Source organism: Engystomops pustulosus, chromosome 9 (genome assembly GCF_040894005.1).
Source record: "Engystomops pustulosus chromosome 9, aEngPut4.maternal, whole genome shotgun sequence".
NCBI classification, from domain to species: domain Eukaryota; kingdom Metazoa; phylum Chordata; class Amphibia; order Anura; family Leptodactylidae; genus Engystomops; species Engystomops pustulosus.
This window is the reverse complement of record NC_092419.1, coordinates 38,193,061-38,218,897: the sequence shown is the minus strand read 5'-3', so window position 1 is coordinate 38,218,897 and position 25,837 is coordinate 38,193,061.

Genomic DNA, 25,837 nt, shown 5'->3' with positions numbered 1-25,837 from the left:
CTGAGTTCAGCCAAACCAGCATTTAAAAAGCTGTCTGGGTCTGGTTTGGGGTATTGGATCCCTACCAGTATTTAAATGCTGCTCGCAAAGTTGCCAGTGGAACTTAAATATCCTGCGGGAGCCCGGACACTAGCACTGTGTGTCACCAATTTAGTGGAAATCTATCAATCTACTTAAAATAGTGCTGCCCTGTGCAGGTGGCAGATTAGTACCTGCATGTATCCATGGCCATGGCTTATTTAGTTTGCGGCCCGGGTCCAGGGAATTCAAACCTGCAAAGTTCAATGGTAGCCCAAGCTTTTCCATTCAGGTCCATTGAACACTAATTATTAGACCTTTTGAATATGCAAGAATGATAGCTGGCGAGTTATCATCGTGGGCTGAATAGGGACATTTGGACATATCTTGGAGATGTTTGTTCTAAATACAATCATTTAATTATTAGATATTTGACCATTTTAAGGTACGTTCTGCAAGATGCAATTTCTATGATATTTTGAAAGGCTGTACAAGTACTTACGATAACTTTCGAGTCCTGATACAACATGCACCTTTCAATTCCTCTGTTACGGGATAAGTAGGTTTGTTGCAATCTAATCCGCTCTGTGCATGTCATTCCCATTGAGGACACAGTGAGAGCTGCATTGTGTGGCTTCCAGTTTATTATGTATTTGCATTTAATTTCTTCACTCATTCCCTTTGTCACTTTTCTTTCTTTGCTGTGCATGTAGCTTTTGTTATATGCAAAAGCTTCTTTGAGCAACTGTCTGCTGCCTCTATATACTTTTGCTTCCCGGAGTGAATCTGATGAAAGATGTCACTGAAGCTGACAAGTGGTTCGAAGAATTATGCTACCTGACAAGTGACACTTTTATAAATTCTACTTCCATCTTCTATTCCTTCTCACCATGACATAAAAGGAAACTATGAAAAAAAGGCATGCTCTTTGAATGGTGAAAAATGTAGTTCAACTCTATGTCGTTGCCAATGATGTGGATTTTCGGTTTCAACCAGTTAGGCTCAGTTCACAATACTATTCAAACCTCCGTTTCTTACGTCTGGGAAAAAAAGTAAAGAATGGAAGTTTAATGCATCAGTTAAAAATCCCATTGACATCAATGTAAATTTCATGTCATCCATTCAGTTGTGCAGTCAGTTGTGCAATTTCTTATTTTGATGGAAAAATGGTGGTGGCTGCTGTACTTTATTTCCGTTTAAAAAAACACATGCATAATGGATGTTCAAAATTTTTACATGGAAGTCAACGGTAGAAGGATAGTTAGAAAAAGTGTCAGTTTTTTCAATCATTTCTTACATCAGCTTTGTAAAAAGGCTTAGACAGATAGATTTAGCTGATTTATATAGACAGATAAATAGATAGATGAAATAAATGTCAGAGACCCACCCCCAAGGTTCTGCCGCAGGTTTAGGCACAGTTCTTTTCCAGATTTGACTTGCTTTAGAACTACCCATGGCACAATACCAGCTGAATCTTCCATAAAACCATCGTCTCCTGATAGATCCTGGTGTCGGCGAGAAAGGGGGGGTTGAATACATTGGCGTATCATGCACTAGATAAAAAAGTTGGACATGGATGTAACTAAATTACTACCAGCATTTACTTGTATATTGTTTTTTACTTCCAAATAATAGTTAAATGAAACTGCTCACCAAGGACCTCATTTTAACTTAATAGAGGTTGCAAGAGTCCATTACAGCTACATTGCATACATGCCTTTCTGAATTTGCATTTCAACATAATTGTGTGTTTTAACTTACCTTGGCTTTGGTTTTGATAAGTTTCAAAAAACAACAGGTGACTAACATTTGTGCTCCTGTACAGCTCCTCCCTCTCCCACTGATGTCAGCTCACCAAACTGTGAGCTCTGTAAAGGAGCAGGAAGGAGGAGCTGTTTAGGAGCACACAGGTGGGGGCTGAGAGCTGAGGAGATTGCAGCACAGACAAGTTATATGCTGTTTTTTGCAGCCAAACCAAAGACCAACCCCTGGGATTAGACAGAGGATTCTGTCAGGGTGCAAGGTAAGTTAAACACACAGTTATATTGTAATGCAAATGCTTATAAAAGGCAGAAAGACATATTAACAATGCACACAAAATTTGAAAAGAAAAAATATATATCACAGCACTACCCCGACATCAACATTGATACAAGACGAATATGCATTTTATAAGACATATATGTGCACTTGGGCCCTATTAGTGCCACATTTGCCTCTTTTTTAGCCCAGCCTGAGATCCAAAAAGAAGTTGTATATAGCTATGTACACTACATCCTTTTAATTGTCATTATTTTAATTGTTTGTACTAAGGTATACCATTTAAGGGTGGATGAACATCCCGGTCATATTTGTGATAAGTAAAAAATAATAATAAAAATTCTTTTAATAGTACACCTTACAGCTACAGTGTGGATTGGTGCTACTTTTTTATATTTGCAATGCAGATGTACTGGGCTTCTACAATTTGCCTTTAGTGAAAATAAGATCCTGGTGCCAGGTTTCCTTTAATAAAAATGTCCTTCAAATAAATCAGAATTCTTACATTTTCATGCAACTAACAACTTTATAAACTTTTTTCCAGAGGTGGAATCAGAATACTAAAAACCGATGTATATTTCTTTGGTATATGAGTAATACTGACTCCTTAGTTTATGTGTCTGTTATTACTGGTCATTGAAGTAGCTATATGGAAAGTTATTTTGCTTAAATCATTTCTTGACGTTCCGACATCTTATCTTCAACTCAATAATACCGTATTTTAGACAATTCTATCACGTTTTTTGTTGTTGTGTAAGACTATCCGGTTTATTATATAAAATATGTATGCTGATAGAAGCCATTCTATGCATATCAAGCAAATTTCTCAGTACTTTCTGATTCCAGAGAGCATCATAATTTAGAACAATTGTATTTCCCAACCATAGTTTTAACAATGTAGAGTGAATCCTAATGTATTTATATATCCAAAGCATCCCTAGTCCATAACATTCTTTATATTTTCCAGACACATTCCACTCCTGTTAAAATCTGACATTTCTGCTCGTTCACATCTGAATAATCTTTCATAAATAATATAACTGTCCAAGTGAAATCAACCATGAAATGTAATGTTTCTATGGGTTTTCTATATTATTTTATATATTTTTCTGACTGTCAAAAGCAAATGTCATGCAAAAGATACATGTACTTACAAATAGATAGTATGGATATACAACTGTCAAGCAATATCTCGATGAAGCCACAGTATGCAAGCATGAGAAATTACTGTATGATGAAGCAGTCCTGCCAGATATAGTTCCAATTCTTTTATAATGTGATGAACATGGAATGCTGAAAGCAGTGAATTGCACATGTCATGCTTTTGTCTGACCAATATCATCATTTCGATGCATTCCCGACGTGACCAAACATTGAAGAAGATGCCAAAAGTCATGCTCAAAGCTTTTCAACTCTGAGGTTATTTACACATCTCAATAAGATTGACAGCAGAGCTCTAAAGATGAACAATAAAACCGGAAAAAAGATTCAGAATGTAATAACAATCACTTTAAAGAGAACCGATCACACCGATTTGGACCCTAAACCAACTACAGGTCCATATGGACCTATGGTTTAGTGTCCCAAATCGGCCTGTATCAGGTCTCTATGTGGCCCTATTTAAAAAAAATTAAAAAATTATACTTAGATACAAATTCAATGAGGTACATCGGACTCACGTCTGAAGCTGTGCCCGCCGCTCACATGTTTTTGCGATACTGTGTGAGGCCAGACTGCTCATTGCGGTTATAAAAACATGAATAATCCCCCCCCCAACATATTTGGTTAAGTAATGTCTGTAAAAATCTGTGCAATAAAAAAAAAAGCCAATCATTATTAGAACAGCATGGTGCACGTGGTAAAAGGATAAAAATAAAAAAACAAGACAAGAAAACTGTGAAACTCTGTGAAAAAAATCTATACCCTTCACAAAAATTGTCCAAAAAGTGATCAAAAATGTTACATGCCACAAAATAAGACTCTTCTTACAAATACAATTATGCTCTTAAAACGCGGCTGAAATTTTTTTTTCGAAATTAATTTATATTCAGTAAAATTGGACAAAAGCAAAAAAGGAATCTAGGAATAAGGTATTGCTGTAAATGTACTGACACATTGAATAAAAATAACATATAACAGTGAATAACAATGAACGACCAAATTACAAAAGCTAAAAATTGTAAACAAGAATTTATTACTTTTTGCCTCCATAGATTTGCTATAGATGAATTTAGACAGTTTTACTATTATTTAGGCCTCTGTAAGTCACTTGACTTTCAGGTCCATATAAATATTGGTTTCAGCAATATCATTTAATATCATTGTGAAAAAACACAACCAAAATTCTAAGCCTCATAACATTCTAAAAAAATGAGAGGATGCATAAAACCATGTCGACATTAAGCAAACATATGGGCAATGCACGTTATGAATTTATTTTGGTGGTATCTCTATCTACCTGAACTGCAGAGAATGTCAAACATTGAAAATGGAGAATTTTTTTTTAAGGTTTTGACAAACGTCAGTTTCCCAGGATCTCTCTTCTTTAAGCTTCCTATGTCCTTGTTTTTAAGAAAAAATGCTTTCAATATTATGCAATTGAGCCTGAGGGGATCCAGGTTCCTTTAAAACTTATAGATCCAGGAGCCCCTCAGGCTTATTAGCATAATTTTAAATGCCTTTCTTTGGAAAAAAACTGGGCATAAGAAGTTAAGAGATAGAGAAGATCCTTGATCTGGGTGGTAGATGTCCTTTAAAGGGTTCCAAAGTAGCACTTATAGAGACAAATGTACATATTTAAAAAATAGGTCTTTGAGAGAAGAAGTGGTGAAATTAATTCATTTTTAGAACTTTTCATCCTGTAAGTAATATACAGCCACCAAAATAAATGTTGAACAGGTCACCAATTTTCAAAGTAAATATATTTCTAAAGGTGATATTGACCTAAAACCAGATGTCGGTAACAAACCATCGAATCCCCACTGACGAAGAATTAAACCATAGATATTCATAACTAAATGTGGATGGAATGGGTTGTTACTAAAGATGAGCGAATATATGAGCTTGCTGCTCGTTCAATCATTAGCATACTCGCAACTGCTCGGTGCTCGGACGAGTATTTCGTCCGCTCGAGAAAATGTTATCTCGTGGCGTTTCGATTTTTGGCGGCCAGAAACAGAGCCAATCACAAGCCAGTAGACTCTGCACTACACCCAGCATCCCGTGGTACACTTACATGTCGATAGCAGTGGTTTCCTGGCCTGATCAGGTGACCCTGGAATATACTAGCCCCTGCCCGCGCTGCTCGGATCATTCTCTGTCTGGATGCCGTTAGGGAGAGAACTGCTGCTGCTCAGTGAAAGCTTAAGGGTGTTCTATTAGAATAGTGTTAGGCAGGAGTGATTCTACAAGAACCCAACAGCCCTTCTTAGGGCTAGAATAGCATTATATATATATATTTTTTTATTTGTTTGTGGCTGGGCTTGCTGGCAATAGTAGTGACACACATATCCATCTCAAACACCTAAGTGGGACAATTTATTAGGGTTTTTTTTTTTTCAAAACTGAAAGTCACAGGCACAGCACAAAATTGTGTTGTGTGCTGTCAGTGTAGGTTAGAAACTAGCCATAGCAATCATCATCTTCTGTGGTTGCTGTGAGATTTCATCTGCACGTTTTGTTCTATAAAAAAATAAAAAAACACAAAAAATAAAAAAAATGAATAAACAAAAAACACAAAAAATAAAAAAAACACAAAAAAATTTACAGTTTATATCTCTGTTTTGTCTAAATAATAGACTTTAATTTTGAAAATGTTTAACCCGAGGGCTAGGGGTAGAGGACGAGGGCGTGGGCGTCCAACTACTGCAGGGGTCAGAGGCCTGCGCAGGGTGAGACACCACCTGCTGATGAGGAAGCAGGGGAATGCCGCAGAGCTACACTCCCTAGCTTCATGTCTCAAGTTACTGGGACTCATGGTAGAGCACTGTTGAGGCCAGAACAGTGCGAACAGGTGATGTTGTGGATTGCGGACAATGCTTCTAGCATGGTCTGGTTGCTGCTGAGCTCTGTACCAATGCCCAGATTTTCCACCAGTCCAAGTCTGTGGGTCATGATGACCTTCTTGACGAAGTGGAAGAAGTGTGTAAAGGGATGTTGAACGATGAGGAGACACTGTTGTCAGACAGTGGTGAAGTTGTCAGGGCAGGAAGTCAGAGGGGGGGAGCAGACTGAGCGATCGGAGAATGATGAGGTGACAGACCCAAGCTGGGTTGATAGGCCGGGTGAACACAGTGCTTGTGAGACGGAGGCGCGTCCTATACCAGAACAGGTGGAAGGAGGCAGTGGTTGGGCCTGACGGAGAGGCAGGGCCAGAGCTGGAGCATCAGCACCAAATGTTTCACGTAGTGAAGCTTCCGTGGTGAGGGCTAGATTTTCTAAAGTCTGGAGGTTCTTTAAAGAAACACCGGATGACCAACGGACAGTGGTTTGCCGCTGCTAGTCAGCTCCCTGCCCAGGACCCCGGCACACACACCTCCCTGGCAAAAACCACGCCTTCGCCTCCACAGCGTCCACCAATGTCTCCATGCGCAGCGTCCAGCTCTCTGTACCCCAGACGCTGGAGCGCAAATGGATATACAGTGCAACCCATCCACACACCCAAGTCCTCAATGTCCACAGTTCCAAATTACTCAGCCTGGAGATGCTGCCCTATAGGCTGGTAGAGACCGAGGCCTTTCGCAACCTCATGGCGGCAGCCGCCCCTCAGTATTCGGTCCCCAGCCGTCACTACTTTTCCCGATGTGCCATCCCAGCCCTGCACCAGCACGTGTCAGACGACATCACCCGTGCCCTGACCAACGCCATTTCTGACAATGTCCACCTGACCACGGACATGTGGACGAGTGCTGCCGGGCAGGGCCACTATATGTCGCTGGCGGCACATTGGGTTAACTTGGTGGAGGCTGGGACCGAGTCTGACCCTGGGGCTTCTCATATACTGCCGACGCCGAGGATTGCGTGGCCTACCCCGGTCCAGGTCTCTCAGGCCTACTATGCCTACTCCTCCTCCTCCCACCCCTCCTCCACCTCCTATTCCGAATTACCATCCGTGGGCATGGTGCCATCAGTCGGTAGCTCTAGGCACAGCAGCAGTGCCGTCGTTAGGCGACAGCAGGCGGTGCTCAGGCTGCTGTGCTTAGGCGATAAAAGGCACACCGCCCAAAAGCTTTTTACCGGCATCATGGCGCAGAAAGATCTGTGGCTGGCACCGCTGAACCTGAAGCCAGGCATGGTTGTGTGTGACAACGGCCGTAACCTGGTGGTGGCTCTGCAACTCAGCAGACTGGCACATGTGCCATGCCTGGCCCATGTGTTAAATCTCATAGGTTAGCTGTTCCTCAAGACATACCCCAATCTGTCTGATTTGCTCACGAAGGTGCTCCGCATCTGTGCGCATATCAGGAAGTCCAGCACAGATGCTGCCACTCTCAGGGCAGTGCAGCGCCGCCTCCAACTGCCCGCTCACCAACTGTTGTGCGACGTGCCCACGAGGTGGAATTCAACATTAACCATGTTATCCAGAGTTTACCAGCAGTGCAGAGTGATTGTAAACTGCCAGATGTCAACTTCCACCAGAACTGGTAGTCAGATCAGTCAGCTTCCTCAAGTCTACAATGAGAAGTGGACGTGGATGTCTGATATCTGTCAGGTGCTGAGTAACTTTGAGGAGTCACAACAGATGGTCAGTGGCGATGACGCCATCATCAGATTCACCATCCCGCTGCTTGGCCTGTTGAAAAACTCTCTGGTCAGCATGAAGTCGGAAGCTTTGCGCTCGTCACAAGAGACGGGGGAAGATTCCCTTGTTGATATGCAAAGCACCCTCAGGTCTGTTCTCAGCGCGTATCGGAGGAGGCGGAGGAGGAAGAGGAGGAGAATGTTGGTGAGACAGAAGAGGGGAGCATTGCTCAGTCCTTCAATGTTCAGCGTGTATGGGCAGAAGAAGAGGAGTTGGAGGAGGAGGAGCAGGAGGAGGAAACAGAGAGTCAGGCCAGTGAGGGGAGTGAATTCTTGCGCTTTGGGACTCCAGCACCGATTACTGGGTATTCACTCTCCTGGACCCACGGTACAAGCAAAATCTTTCCACTCTCATCCCTGTGGAGGAAAGGAGTGTGAGAATGCATGAATGCCAGCAGGCCCTGGTGCACAAGCTGAAACAGTATTTCCCTTCTGACAGCGCTAGCGGCAGAGGGTGTACTTCTGCGGCACAAGTAGCGAGGGAGAGTAGGCGAGCAGGCAGCTTTTCCAGCACTGGCAGGGGTACGCTTTACCAGGCCTTTGCCAGTTTTATGTCACCCCAGCAAGACACTTGTCCCTAGTCTTGGCAAAGTAGGGCTGATCTTTACAGAAAGATGGTGAGGGAGTACGTAGCTGACCATACTATCATCCTAAATCATCACACAGCTCCCTACAACTACTGGGTTTCAAAGCTGGACATCTGTCCCGAACTGGCGCTGTACGCCTTGGAGGTTCTTGCCTGCCCTGCCGCTAGTGTGTTGTCTGAGCGGGTTTTCAGTGCAGCTGGTGGCATCATCACCGATAAGCGTATCAAGATGAATAAAGCCTGGATTTTTCAGGATTTCCATTCTCCACCAGGTAAAAGCAGCTCAACCTGAATAATTTATGCTCTCCTCCTCCTCATTCTCCTCTTCTTTGTACACTAAAGCAGAGTAAACTGGATATTTTTTGCCAGGGCCAACTGGCTCTAGCTATAGTACTCTATAGATTTATTTTTTCTGGAGGGCCACCTACCCGCTCCTCTGGTTTGAAAACTTTTTTGGACTGCCACATACAGGCACTATCCAAATTTAATTGTCTCCATTGCTACCTCCACACGTCATCTCCATAGCTGCCTCCAAAAGCCGTCCACATAGCTGCCTCCATACATTGTCCCCTTAGCAAACGAGCTGTGTCAGGCAGAATTTTGGATTATTTTCAGGGCTTCCACATCAAACTTGTTAACTTTGTCGCCACCCTGCTGTGTTATCCACAAAATATTCTGCCAATCTTTTATCATTTACGATATTATTTCAGCACTACTTGCGCATCTTTTTACGTTTCCCTCCCCCGCCATAACCAGGCCAATTACTTATAAGAACAGTACTACACTTGATCTTATACAAAAGGTTCTTAGAAGTGCTGTTTGTAGCCCCCGCCTGCTTTGAAAATTATAATTTTTTCAAAGTAAACGCTTCTGGCCCCCAGGCCCTATTTAGGTGGGGAGGAGCCGAGAGACAGGGGCTTGGACAGGCGAAAGCTCGCCTGGAAGCGGACCGCCAGCTCCATCCCAAGATCCAACTAGCATAGTTTTAACTGCAGCACCTTTAATCTACTACTGCCTTAGTGCCTCCATATATCGTCCCCTTATCAAACGAGCTGTGTCAGGCAGAATTTTCGGGTGTTTCACCAGATACATAATGGAACTCGGCCCATCTGTCGCCGCCATGCTGGAGACCTGAGCTCCTGTTCAGGTTGTCCTGTGCTTCATATGAAATTGTTGTAGGGGAGTGTGGTGGTAGTTTTTGTAGCAATTATGTGTGGTTTTATCATTATAGTAAAAAAAAGATATAAAAAAAAGATGCTTGTAGAGAAATATATAAAAAAGTTTGTGTGATCTGGTTCTGTTTCTGAGCATTTTAGAAAATATTTTAAAATGACACAAAAATTGGATTTGTATTGTATTGGAGGTGGATAGTAACCAATTTTCATCTTTTTAAGGCCACTTTGCTACTCAAACAATAGTTCCCAGCAGCTTTTATCTATTAGAAGGGAGATTATCTTGGGCACAAAAAAAAATAAAAATTAAAACCACAATGTGGACATAAATTGCCATAAAAATATCAAAAAAAGAAAAAACAAACCAAGCCAAAATAGATACTTGCCACATTCTGTGCCTTCTCTCCAGCTTAAAAAATGACTAAGAATTGCATTAACTGCAGATTAAATTTTCATTCCTTAACATTCCACGTCCAGTCACAAAAAATAAATAAATACATGTTCTTTTTATACCTGTAACTGTATCTGTTATAGAAAATATGAATATTTTTCAGCAACGATATAAATAATGGAGACATATTTGTCCTCTAACAATACAAACATAGAAAATGTGTATCCATAGAGCATTCAATACATGAATGTTACTGTTTCTTGTAATATTTGCATTGATAGATACACGTAACGCAACAAGACGTTGTTCTGCAATGTGTTCTGTATTCCATGTAGTGACTGCTCTAGAATGCACTTATGAATGTTGACAAACGCAGATAGGCTATTGTCAAAGCTATTTAATATTTTGCATCCATGAGAACTTTTCTTATGTAACCATGAGACTGTTTCTCCTGGTTACGTAAAATTAAACAGCATTGACAATAGCCTATCTGCGTTTGTCAAAAGTCATATGAGCATTCAAAAGTAAGCTCAGTGTTTGTCAGAATGGAATCTGTTTTTAATACTCACTGACCCAAGAAATGCATCCTAAAACATTTACTATGTAGCTACTGTGCATTATGCTAATGAGAATTATGGTTTCTAAATATTGAATTTGCTCTCAGATAACTGTTAGGGCGGAAGCTATAAAGGGACATAGGGCTTTAGATTGTAACATTTGCATCTACCCACTAAAAGGTGGATGACCGAACCTATGGTCTTAATCTACATCCACCAATTAGATTCGCTATGACAAAATAATCGGGTAAGATCTACCTTATATTGTTTATTCACGATATGGTGGTTTTGGGTACGTATAGTGAATTCATTGAAGATATAAATAAAATATGGATGTATCATTTAACCAAAGTAAGGCTACATCCACACTACAGTATGGGGGACGTATATACGGCCGACGTATATGCGGTCGATATACGTCCCCCATACACTTCTATGGGCTCATGGCCCTGTACGGGAGCGGTACGTGCAGCACACGTGCGGCACCGTACCGCTCCGTAGCCCGGGGAAAGATAGGACATGTCCTATCTTTCCCCGTATTACGGCGCCGTGCGCCATTACTACCTATGGAGAGGGGCGGGGGTGAACTGCGCTCTCCTCCTCTCCCCACGCTGCCGTGTTCCCGCCGTGCTACGGTGCGGCGGGCTCACGGCAGTGGGAATGTAAACTAAGATTTGCCAACTGTAAACTGCACATAATATTGGTGTACTGAGCTCACTTTTTAGTGTGGGCACCTCATTATTACTAATTTTAAAGTGTTTATTAAAATTTAGTTTTAACTGTAATCCAACTTTTTGCTGACAAATAGAATTCAATACAGGAGCTAGTGACCCGCAGAGGTCTTTTTCTGTCACTCTTGAATAAAGCACTGTAAGTAAACATAAAAGCTTCCTATAGAATGACAGCAAGCAGAGGCATTGAAAACCATGAAAAATTGATATAGAAAGTATATTGGCAAAGTGTAAAACTTTTTTTTACAAAAAACATATCAATTATTTGCTGCAAGTGGGCAACCCCTTTAAGTCATTAAGTTTCTCATTAAGATTTTTTATGTATAAGTCTGAGAAAACCAAATTTTAAAAAAAGTAACTCTGTTGAGTGAATAACACAAAAAATAAAAACCAATCTGTATTTGTATTCTGTGATGTCTACCGACTTTTGGCCATGTATTACGCCTCTGCAATGTCTATCATTGTAAACATGTTGTGTAACCATAAAAAATAAAATGTAAACCTAGAGAGCAAACTGTTATTTGCACAAATGCTTGATGCGTGAAAGAAAACCAATAATTTTCCATCGTAAAAGCTTTTAAAAGCAACCCCTGAGCCATATGTATCTCATAACCGCGTGCCAGAGGCCTCAATATTTTGGTGCGAAAAATAAACTTGTTTTATAGCAGAAAATTGATTCATTTTGTTAGGAATGTATAGTTTACTGCATAATACCATTAACAAAACATTCTGTACTTGGTGTAGAAACCATTTATATCAACCCAATTCTCGTTTTTTCTTTATTATTTTCAATATTTAATGGCCTGTAACCAAGTTAAATGAATTGCATCCACTTGCGCATGCAGAGAATATGGATTGTGGGAACATTATACAGAACATATAAGAAAAAAAAATAGATATTTTGTGCGGCAGCTCATAACTTACCTAGGGACTTACATGGATATGACTGAGCGTGCATCCATAACCGAACATTTAAAGTGATTTATTGAACAGAACAAGGAGATTGATTTCAATCATAGTCCTGAATGATGCCATTCTACCATAGCACTATTAATCTACTTTCCCGGCACAATTAGAGCCAACACTGAACTCCCATGTCAGAAAAGACACATATTATTGAGTCTTATATGATTCTTTCAGGGCAGTGCAGGGAAAGTAAATGATATCAAGACTCTGGCAATAAATCACAACAGAGTCATAGTAGACCGATAATTAATGTCTATCATTTTTCTTCCACTGCAAGCCCTAGATTCACTAAAGTGCGCTAATTCCCATTTCCCCTTAGTGGCCCTAGGCATAGGTTGTCAATTTAGTACTGATTGGTGTCCAAGGCTACTTAGTCATAGTCGGTATACTTCATTCACTGCGTATGGACAGGAGCTAAGATTTCTTCCCATAAGAAAAATAGGAAGATGTTCCACATTGTATATTTTTTAGAATTTCGTTTTTTTGTGTCACAAATTTCTTGAGATTTTTCAGTTATACAAAAGGTCTATATATAACATACACATGCAAGAAATGTAGTACCGTATTTAGTTCTTTGCTGTTCATGCCCATTCTTAACAAGACAATTGACACATTGACATATTCAACTATTGACAAAGACGGCGTGCCGAAACGTGCGTCGTAATGTCAGCCATCCGAGAAGACGTAGGATGCCCAGTACATGCAATTGTAACATGCAGATTCCTAGAAGGTGTAGATGACGATTTACCATAGGTCACAAATAGAGGAGTGAAATATGTACCATCATTACACTTTGTATGTGATAGTAGTGATAATTTTCACCTCCTCCATGTAATTACAAATGGCAATCATATATCATATGTGTATTGGTTATTTATTCATCTTACCATCCCCTATATCGCCCGGATGTTTTTGTGTCCCTCCAGTGCAAGGTACTGATTTTCATCAGTTTTCACCTTTTTAATATGATATCAAATAAAACTACATTTTTTATGTGATTATTCTTTATAGTCTGCCTTTATAGTCTGCCTTTTTTGTATAGGTTGCGGTTCTATTATGCCAGTCACATATGTGAATTACTCCAACATGGAGGAAAATTAGTAAATATACTGTATGTACTCGAGTATAAGCCGACCCAAGTATAAGCCGAGGCCCTTAATTTTACCGCAAAAACCTGGGAAAACCTATTGACTCGAGTATAAGCCGAGGGTGGGAAATGCATTGGTCACAGCCTCCCCAGTATATAGCCTGCCAGACCCTGCCCTGTAGTATATAGCCTGCCAGTCCATATCCCCCAGTATATAGCCAGCAGCAGGGGAAGCCAGAAAGGTTAGTTTTGATATTTTTTTTACTCGAGTATAAGCCGAGTTTGGGTTTCAGCCCATTTTTTGTGCTGCAAAACTAGGCTTATACTCAAGTATATATGGTAATTACAAGTTAGACAACAAAATTTAGTTTCCTCATTTATACAGGTGTTCTTGTGTTGTTAATAAGATTCAACTATTTTTTATACTTATTTTACATACATAGCTGTAGTCTTAATGAACGAATCAGAGTCTTTATAGTAGAGATTGCATAATGTTAAACAGTAGGAACCAATTAACAACATGTACCAACATATGGGTCTAATAGATAAGAGAAAAATGCGTTACATGCCAAAAATTTGGTGTGTTAGGCATGATACATCTGGCCCAATGTGTTCAGTTTACAGAAGTTGTGACCAGGGGACTGACAGATTTGTTTTTTTATATAACAAGCATCCTTCAAATCTACATTGTGCCAGTGCTTGACACATTTGTCCATTATATGGACAGCCTTGATATTCATGGTACTCCTTGATGTCTATTGTGGTGATGTGGAGGGTGGTTGACTACTTTCTACAAGTTTCTCCACAGATTACACTTCAATACTTACATTAATCATTAACAAGATATTTTATAGTGTGAATATAAGACATAAAACTATATGAGTATTAATAAGGAAAACTAACCCCCAAATAAAAGACAGTTTGTTGACTTGAAAAAATTGAATCTAATCTGGGATTATTGGCTTTTGAAAGCACATGATACATCCTTCACACGCTTCACAAACCATTTGTGGTGATGCACACAATTTGTCTACTGAATGTCTCCCATGTTGTGTATTTCATCATTCCAATGTTTTTTTGAGCTAATTGCATCACTTGACTTGCTGATGGGAATAGTGTCCTTATGATAGATGCCATGGAATTAACATGTTGAATATGTTAATAAATAAGGCAGTTTCACTGCTATTACCATGGGAACAATAAATTCACATTTCATAAAATAAATACATGTTTACTGCAGATTTTTTTTCCCCTGAAAAAGTAGGAATAATTCAGAACACTTAGCATGTTATGATTAAGAACTGACTATTGCATGAGAAGTGTAAGCTCTGTATCACTGAAGTACTTCCATGTTTTTCATATATCATAATTTATAATGTTTTCTTTTGTAGCTTTTTCCTTTTCAAAGAAAATCCATGTGGATTAAAAACCTGGTTGGTTTTTTTACTCCAACACATACAAATGTGGGGGAAATTTATCATTACTAGTGAACTGCCAGTGATTGCAATTATTTACCCCTTAATTCCACCTCCATGGTAATTTGGGGTGAAGGGCCGTGACTGGGCATTCTGCCTGCGCACTCACTAAAGCCTTTGAACTTTCCAGTTTGGTGGGGCATAGGGGCAGGGACTTCAGCATACCCCCATAAAATAAATCACAGAATACCAGGATTTGTCCTGTACCAGGAGGTACCCATAGCCCATTACACCACCATAAGTCCTGACAATTTGGGAGTATCACATACAGGTGTGAGAGACACTGCTTAGATATGCCTTCCCAGATATTTACTGATGATGAAGAAGGCTACATAATGGCAGCTGTACACTTTTTGAGTCTTGTACATGTGCCCAGTTTGAACTTGCCTTCATTTGTGAAGACAAATGAATAAGAAACCAATGCAGATCTGCTAATCTGATGGTACTACTACCACTAAATTATATAGGCCCTAGTGTCACTCTTTTTAATTCTTATTCTTAAAGTATAACAGCTGATGTTTTTGAGTCATACTTTTGAGTCATGCTTTTGAGTCTATGCTAGGAGACACTTGAAACCTTCTTGTGATATGGTATAGATATCCATGCTGAGTGAGGTGGATTTACCAATGGTTCCATCTCATGGTACTAGTAATGACAAGAACACAGAAATGGGGAAAGTAGTCAGCACCTGCAAAACCAATTGTCTTATATTGTCCATAGAAAACTAAATCAAGTATTAGAAACCATTAAGTTATACTAGAAAGAAAGACTGGGCTTACTACCCAACAATTAAAGGTCTCCTAGCCTCTGTTCGTAGGCCTCATTCACAAGGCTGTGTACTCACCCAGACCGGATCCCGTGGAGAAGGGAGTAAGCACTCATCAACCCTCTCCTCGCCATTTAAAGTCAAGCAGACACGCTACAAATCTGGCAAAATATAGGACATGTACTTTGGCTCATATATTTTTTTACTCGAATCATATATTTGTCAAAATATATTCAATATAATCATGAAATAATGTCGATATATTCATTGAAAAAATATTTGCAAAAGCCTGTATACTGTGCTGCCTAATGTAATCATTCCCAAAGAAAACACTTCCATTTTGTCAAAGAGACCATTGTATTTCATTGTATTATTCCCATTGGACTATTCTTTTAGACATGTCTAAGAACAACTCAATTTTTCAGCGTGAAGTTCAGCAGTATATAGGAAGATCAAGGGATTTATTCTGCACCGTACTAAGTTAATCCTGGCTGGGAACAAATGAAAGGAGGGCCACTGCAAAGAAAGAAATGTGTTTTTTTGTTTCCACTTTTCAGCAATACATGACCTGTTTCTCACCGCAGAATGTCTTGCCAAGTAAATCCTAAAGTTTGTTCTCAGAAAGGATGGAAAAATGCAAAAGGGAAATAAACTTTTCACCTGAATATGTAGACATACAAAACAGCATAAACGCACATGCTATGCACAGCTTGAAAATAGTTAAAGGGTCAAAAACTAAGAGCAGTAAAATATTTTTAAGAATCTTGTTTATCTCAAAACAAGCAGAAACTGAAATAACTGAAATAACCATAGCAATTAGCCATAACATTAGCCTCTTATTTATCTGGGCTATTTTGGTGCATGTCAGGTACCTGTCCAACAAACAGTACAAGCACAACTTGGTTCAAGCTGTCAGACTGAGTAATTGGTGGCGCACAAACCCTGTGATGTCCCTGCGGGTTATGACCCTGCCTACAGAAGATAAACCACCCTTATAATAATTTTATAATAATAATAATTCCTTTATAAATATAGCACACACAGATCACACAGCGCTACACAGAGTTTGCCAAATCGTCCCCTGTCCCCAATTGGGCTCACAATCTGATCAATCTACCAGTGTTTTTTTTGGAGTGTGGGAGGAAACCAGAGAAACCGGAGGAAACCCATGCAAACACGGAGAGAACATACGAACTCTTTGCAGATGTTGATCCTGGGACTTGAATGCAGTACCCAGTGTTGCAAGGCTATAATTCTAACCATTAAGCCACCTAATGATAATGGTGAAACTACTATCAGGAACCTAACTGATGGACCCTGGGAGACCCTGCAAGGTGAGAGGGAAGCTTACTCTATCTGGCAGCTGCTAGATGGTGGAGCAGACAGGTTAGAGGCAGGTTAGAGACAGACCAGTCTTCACACTAGTACCCAGAAATAACCAAACACAGTTTGATATAGTAAAAGTGGGGTTAAACCAGGTGAGACAAGACACAAAGTGACAATCACAGATAAAAGATGGACAAGCGAAGTCCAACAGAGCCAGGTCAAATCCACGATGGGGGAGAGGCACATTGGGGCAGATTTATCAAGCAGTCTGAAAGTCAGAATATTTCTAGTTGCGCATGGGAACCAATGAGAGCTCAGATTCATATTGTGAGAAAATGGTAGGATAAACATAGCTGAGGTTAAATACACAGAATATCAAAGTAATAGAAAGCAGAAATTGGGAAAAGGTATAAGAAGACTAGTATAACCAGAAAGGTATAAAAGAACTGGGCATTGCTAAATGCTCCTCCGGTAGTTGACTTTACCAGCCATCACAGATCTGAGCTGCACAGGCTTAATCAGTCTCAAAACAGCATCAATCTTAGGCACAGTTCACACACACAAAACACAGAGGGAAAATCAACGTCACCTAAGCCGCTGACAGAGGAAAACATTGGCATGGATGTTAAATCAGGACACATTTTTATTTACCAACCCTGCCTTTATTATTTTATATCTATGTATTTTTGCGGGCGCTTGTATCTTTAGGTTATAATGGAGCATATACAGATAGTTGGATCCCAAAAAAGACAGAAGAAAAGAAGCGGTACTTTCCAAACAAACAATTCTTCTCTATTGATTATAGAAAAGAAAAGAGACAACGGAGGGCGGAGCCTCGGGTAATATTGTCAGGTAAAGGGAAATAAGATGGTTCCCAAGTGGGTGCTTACCATAAGCCTCCTTGGCTAGTATGCATATAGTTGTTGTATCCCAGGTACGGATCTTCTTGTGAATCCACGCCCGAACACGGTCAGCTGCTCCACTAGCCCAAAAAAGGAACGGTTCCAGAAATGGAGCCGGTAGTAACTGATAAATCAATATTTGGTCGGCTAGAATGCACAGGCGCTATTGATTGTCAGCCATAAGGCAGGAAAGGATAACTGGACACAAAAAAGCGGTGATGGGCCATTTTGCGCACTCCTGCGCTTAGGCCTCTAGTACTCTAGGCTGTTATTTTGTGTCCAGTTATCCTTCCCTGCCTTATGGCTGACAATCAATAAAGGAGAATTGCTTGTTTGGTGAGGGCCGCTTCTTTTCTTCTGTCTTTTATGGGATTTTACATCCATATCCATTAATGGAGATAAACCTCTTTGCCATCTGCCTATCTTTTATTGGTTATACAATATATGTACGAGGTATGGAACACAAAAATTTAACAATTTTTTTTTATCACTTCCAGTTCAATTAACAGGAAAAAATGTATTCAACCAACTCAATTCTGCATCCTGTTTACATTGCTTTCTGCTTTCAGTGTCTTTTTTTCTCCAGGGGAAGAAATGCCCTTCTCATCATAATCAGTTTGTTGACATGCAGTTGGACATTTGCCATTCAGATACTTGAGTAATTATTCACTAAGGGTTTAAGACTAAATGCTACTCCACTCTTTCTTGGAAACTAAACTGATCTTTGCAGTGAGCAGTTTCATCTAGCTAATTGTAAATATGAGTCACTGAGGATTATTTTCCAGCTTAAACTTTACTTGGAGGAGTACGGTTCATACAAATTAGATTGTAAAACCCACAATAAATGTGCTGAAACAAAGCAATTATGCAGTGATATGAAAAATATTATTCATAATGGGCAAAAGAAATGAAGCTTTCAGATTATGGTATGAACATTGTCAACTATATCCCTTTCCCCTCCGTGGGTTTTGTCATAATTGACATTGGACAACAAATTCCTATGAGAATAGCAACAATAGGAATTTTACTCTATTAAGTTGAGAGTTTTTGGGCTAGTAACATTTCAATACCAATGTATCTTAAATGACCTATTTATAAAAGTAGTAGTGTATCATATTACAGTTTTGTATTAACTTACCATAACTTATGCTGACCACAGATTTACATGATAAAGAGATTTTCATTGTCTTACAGATCCTTTTTAAGCCAGGACTCATTTGTGCCGATGTATCAATACTGGAGCTTTGTTTGAAAGTCTTCATAATCAACATAGCCAGGGTGCAAGAATACAATGTTTTGGTACACTTATTGTAAATCTGGCTCACCAATGCATTCTGACCATGGCCCACCATGTTCCCCATCCCAGCATACCCACTTAACAAGAGGAATCAAAAGTAGCTATTTCTAATATGGATAATATGGAAATAGGCTGAGCAAAAACAAAGGGAAGAGCCAAGGCAGAGATCAAATTATACTAATGAGAAAAAAGGGCCCTGTCAGTGTTACCGGATCCGTTTGGTTTGTGGTTGAAAACCACTCATAGGGAAGATACTGGCAGAATCTTCTTGGTTTGCCATAGTGTCAAAACTGAAGTGGGACAGCTCCTTCCCTTACAACTGGAATTCTCAACCCAGGTTCCACACCTGGGTTGAGGGACCACCATCTGGAGGGATGTAAACCAGACCTGTAGAAGCACAAGACCTCATCAGAGCTAGAGACTCAGCAGAGCAGTTTCGAAGGAGCGATTTTTCAACAAACACAAGGGCCTATTGTGGATGGCCCCACAGGGGTCTACCCCTCAGGGCCTTCATGTATGCCCAAAAACTGAACAAGATATGCTTCTGTTTTGGCAGTTCCCTCTTGCTCAGAGCTTGTTGGATGCCTGGGAGCAGGATTTCCAAGCCTTTGTGACCAATAACACAATGATGCACCATGCTGTGCTTTATGGCTTGATTCAAGGGGGACACACTATGGGAGCTATCCAGGATGCCTGGCACCTTATGTACTGCCTCACATGACATGGAGAAACTATGCCAGTTCTGGATCGCCACCTAATTGTTTTTTCAACCCTAAGAGACTACTTAATCTGGTACAGCCATAAAGACTATAAGGAAGAGGAAATTAATAAGCTCACTCTCTATCACAGGAGAGTTCATGGACTGTACTATCAGCCATACTTCCTCTGAGAGCCAGAAGAAATGGTTTGTTTCACTCCTTCACAAGAGGTGATAAATTAAAGGAAGATCAGATGCTTCTAGAATGGACACACACTGCATGTAAGTGTGCATTGTTTTTAATCCTGGTAGTAGATTTTCTTTAACTTTTTATGGGAACTTGAACTTCCTTTGAGCAGTTTTTAGGAATTATGGGTCATTGATTTATTTGCTTATATTATGTAGATCAAAGCAACCAGAACGAAGATACTCACAGTCCTATCCGTTCCCCTTACTTCCCCCTTGTGTCTGTATATCCTCTACCCCCATTTTCCAGTCCCCCCTCTTTCCATGATGCACTTTTTGTTTCTGTCAAAGATCATTGCCGTCAATGAAATTGTATGCATTTTTGGTTTGATCAAACTTGTTTGCTTCAGTTGTATTGCATTCTGACTTAGAGAAAGGGTGCTATAACTTATAATTTATTTCTGTAGTTTCATCTGTGAATCTTAATTTATTCTGTAAACTGTGCTCCATGCTGCATCATGGAGCACAGTGTCTGTAAGTGAACATTTTGAATAAAGTTCTTTTCAATCAAAAATAGCGGAAAGAATTTCCCTAAACATAAATACCTGCAAATAGGTATTTAGAAGCTAAAACTGCCTTTTGTCTCCCAGTCCAAACTTTGATCACCCAAGGGAGCCCACAAGTAAAGTTAGTTCAGAAGTTAGAAAGGTTATCTAGAAAGTTTAGCTAGAGGCCAGAAAACAGCATGAGCAGCATCCAAATCTGGCCCGTTTCTTGAGCTTTTTACACAGCTTTTGTTGATATTTTGTTCAAAAAACTAAAATTTGACAATGTTTAGTGTACATGCCCAATGGACCAAAGAATTACGTTTTTAAGTCCATGATAGGCTAAAAGTAACCTACTGTAATTACTAATAAATAACACACAATCTAAATGCAAATAAAACATGTAAAAAACACATAATTTATTTTCAAATATGTAGAGATTCTTCATAAAATTTGTACAATTGTTGCTAAATTAAAAGTTGGCTCACTTAAAGCCGATTAACAACAAGGTGTGTTTTTTTATTTATGCAATTTATTGTGCATTGTCTGCACTCTGCCGCAATTTGCTAACATCGCGTGCCCGAGATCCTGCATGTGTCACTTCCCCGCTCAGGTCCGCAGGAGTTCACCTTCTACTTCCCGGTGTATATAAGTGCATTGTCTTGTGACACAATTTGAATCTTAAATCCCGCGCTCAGTCCAAATCAATCGGATCATCGGACGGCCTGACCCCAATTTCTGTTGCATGAAAACCAGTGCAGCTGCACCACAATTCGATCACGTGCGACACAATCCCCAGTTAAATACATGTCACAGCGGTGACCCTTAGTAAATAAGCCTCATTGTATGAAATACAGAATCGAAAAAGTTCAGAGAGGTAAATCATATCTCAAAAATGTTGTATTCATTAATAATTATTTCCTCTGCTTAGAATAGGAAACATCAGCCCAGATTTAATAAAGTTTTCTGTGTGACTTTGAATATTCTTTATAATGCAAACTGCTTGCATATGTATTTGCATTGTGGCTGCACTATACCCAACACGAAACAAGATTCTGCACTGAAAGGGGCATTCCGGTGCACAGTCAAAGCGTGAAACACATGTTTCATGCAGAGTCCAACAGAAGTGTGTCGCACGCCCCATGTTAAAGGTGCACCAAAAAAAAAAAAAAAAAGATGGTGCACTCTGTTGGAGCAGTGCAGGAGGTGCCAGATTGATGAAGTACAAACTTCACAGGAAAACTGCACATAGTACAGATTTCACTATTATTGGGCCATTCTGTGTGTAGCAAAAGACCAGGAATGAATGTAAGTAAGCAGCAAAAATAAATGTATAAAAACTGTAATGGTCTTAGAATTGTACTGTAGAAGTCTCTATTCACGTTGATGTTTGCATTGATGTTCTTCTTTGTTCTTCGGGACATGGAAGCATGCCTGGTTGTAGCATTGGATTAGCATACTTTCTCTTTGCCAACTGATCCTAACATGATGTTCCATATTTACCTTGCACAGTGCTTGAATCAAGATATCGGGGCCAAATCCAGTTCTGCACTATATTCTGCTTTGTAAAAGCTTTGGTGTATGCTAGATAAGAATTGCAATATCAAGCAGGTTAAGGGCCAAGCTAGAGAAGCAACACGATGTCCAAGTAGCTGATGTCTAATTTCTAAATTTCAATGTTCCATGAAAGGATCTGCCTGTCAGGTTATTCAGTATCTCCAGTCACCAGAACAAACCTTGGGAGATGATCCAATGTATTCTATCTGACCTGTTCTTCGCAAATATTTCTGCACTTTTTTGCCACTTGCTTTGTTTTCATAAACATGTTGACTTTTGCCAAATGACCTGATTAGTTTTTTAATATTTTTCCCGTCTGACAATGTTATATGATAAATCTTCTAAACACCAGGAGAACTACAATGTGTTTTGCTTTTTTTGTATCTTAAGCTTTCTTCAGCTCCTCTCATCGCATTTGCATATGACTTTGGGCATGATTTTTAATAGTGTAATGGGGTTGAGATTTAACATGAAAGTGGCGATGCTAGAAAGAATAATTCATACCCCACCTGAGGGTGCTGTTAGTTTAGTAGGATAAAAGATGGTGACAATGTCCCATTAAAGAAAACTCAAACTGTAGCCTTATCTGTAGTCGGCCATAACACAATAAGCTAAATATGTAGTGTAAATGTTCTAATACAAAATGGGTGGGAGCACTACGTATAGTAATAGTAAAATACACCATGATGAGTACTTTGACTCTTTCCTATCATTTCTGGTATTCTTTGTTAATATTTGTATTATTAAAAAAGAATGCTTTAAGATTTGGGATAGACTAGGTGGAATCACTACAGAAATTCTAGAGAAGATTCTTAATTCTACACCGCACCTTGTCAGGAACTGGTGCAGACTATACCTGATATGTTTGCATGGAGGAGGTTAAGAGTGGAAAAGTTGCAATTTCTGCACCATTAAAAGACCTAATAAATTCGCCCTATGAAGTCAGTTTTTACCACTGCATGTAGATGGGATTAAAACAAGCCTCATTCGCTATGGTGTTATTATAAATCAATATTAGCCGCAGGTGATTATGTTCTAACTTCTGCCCAAAGATAGTGTCTTGTAAGTCCTTGGCCTATGACTGAAGACACATATAATTTGTGGCATCCTTGAAGGTTTTTGCAACTCTTTAACTTTTTTCGATGTGAGAATGTGGGTGTGATTTATCTTCACATGCATTTAAGTCAGATGCAGATGTATGATGTACAACTTTTTAAAAAATCATAAAAATTGTTCCAAACCACTTCAGTGATGGGTTGATATTTTTGTGAAAGCATTAAACTTATATTATAAGTTTAAACGTATTCATGTGTCTGTACTAGGCCATTGACCTTTCCTAAGAATAGACAATGTACAACAACGTAAAACTATCTTTATCTTGGACTCCTAGCTAGACACTTCCCCACTTAACTAGCAACATCACCAGTAAGCACTAATATGGCAACATGTGTACTGTTATGTTTAGCCTATAAGGCTCACACCCAGGATTTTCACAATAAATAATGTAACTTGGATGCTCTCATAGAGGTGGAGCAGTAAGACAACACGTGTCACTTGTCCTTCTGTCCTCACTGTCTCTCTGTTTGTCTTTTTTTCACATTCACAGACACCTGGAAAAAGTCCTTGCACCAACATTTCACCAGAAAAGTAATGAAAATGTAAAAAAGATTTTTTGATGAAGATTCTTCTATTTTTTTTGCTCCATTTAAAATTTGGGCCTAAAAACACTTCTACTTTTTTCCTTTGGAATCCACTTCAGGATTTTGCTCAGAATCTTGAAGACAAATATTCTTTAAAAAAATCAACAAAAACCTTTGCAACTGGCATGTTATTGACCTGTGCGTTCCGCTCAGAAGACAAGGACAGCAGAAATGGTTTCCAGAAATAGAAATTTTAGCTCACACACATGGCCATAAAAACAACACCCATGTGTGTAATCCCATTGCAATAAATGGGGCTGCGTGCTAGGCCTTGAAAAATACACAGCTAGCACATAGCCTGAAAACATATTTGTGTGCATATAGCCTTAGGCCCTTGACATATCGGCAAGTTTGATACGTTCAACTACAAGTTCAAGTGTGTGCTGGGTAGAACGTCTGTCCTAACACTGAGCATTTTAGTTCAATTCCGGTTGTCAGCAGTCGGACGGATATTCCAGCCAGAACACACTGAGAATGTGATGGAAATTGGACATATCAAACATGCAAGTGTGTAAAGGGCCTAAGGCTACATGCACACAAATATGTTTTCAGGGTATGTGCTAGCTGTGTGTTTTTTCAACAGCTAGCATATGGCCCCATATATTTCAATGGGCTCACACACATGGGTGAAAATGCCCTTGCTTCAAATTTTGGTCCAAGTCCTATTTTTGGTAGCCAGAGAGCCCATTTCTACTGTCCTTGTGTTCAAGTGTGTAAGGGGCCTTGGACAGACTTTGGTTAAAAAGCAAAGTTAAAATCTTTTTCCGTTGGTGTTATCTCATGATTTTCTTGTATTACACATAATGCAATTATGATAACGAGAATATTATACATTAGGAGACATATTCTCTGCATTAGCATTTACTTTGTGAAACTTGATTCATGTTTACCAGGGAAATCATTCAGCCTGAGTTTGAGAGACAGACATATGCGTGGAGGGCAGTGGAAGTATTTAGGAGCATTTTGGACTGGTGTTTATAGTGTGGAAATGTTTCTTCCTCATCTGCTCATGTAATTTATTTGTTCCAGTTACCAAGCTGTTTTATTTCTTGTAGACTTATGAACATTATGTTGTTTTGCTGCAGTTTAATTACATTATAGGTTTCTAAAGCATGGCTGTGCATATTTTATGCTGCCTTATCCTTCACTTTTCAAGCCCCTTTTTACGTAGGTAAGCAAAAACTCTAACTTGCACAAGGGAAAGCAATACAGAATGCTAACAACGTAAGATGTTTAATCAATATATTTGTTCTAAGAAATATTTCTCTTTAGACAGGATTGTATATTGTTTTAATGTAATATTGTTCTATTGCCATGCAAAGCACAACTGTCTCATTTGTTTCCTAATACCTACACCAAAGACAGTGGGGGACATTTACTAAGGGCTGTGCATACTGCTTGCACAGGTATTTAAGAAGTGTCTGCACCACTTTTGTGTGACACGTGACCGTTTTGTGTCAGAACAGCATTATTCTTCATGCAACACAAATTTTTGCAGTGAAGGGGGCGTTCCGGTTCTCAGTCGTACCATACACCAGATTTAACTGGCAAAGTCCTACAGAATTGTGTTGTATGCCCCATATTAAAGGTGCATAAAAAAAAGTTGGTGCACTTTGTTCAATCAGTGCAGAGGCGCCAGATTCATGAAGAACGGGCACAGGAAATCCGGAATCTGGCGCCCCCTGCACACCAAGGAGGCAAACTGCATATAGTATAGACTGCACTGTTCTTAGTAAATGGGGCAGATTTACTTACCCGGTCCTGTCGCGATCCGTCGGTGCATTGTCCGATGAGGATTCGGGTCTGCTTGTGTGCCCGTGTTCCTGCATCCGTCGCTTCCACGCGGAGGTCCACCAGAGTCCACCATCTTCTTCCTGGTGCATGTGAGTGTTTGATCTTGTGACACAATTCCTTTTTTAAATTCCGTGGTTTGTCCAAATCCGTTGGGTTGTCCGACAGCCCGCCCACCGAATTCTGATGCATGCAAGATGGTGGTGATGCGCCAAAATCCAATCACGTGCACCAAGATCCTGGGGCAA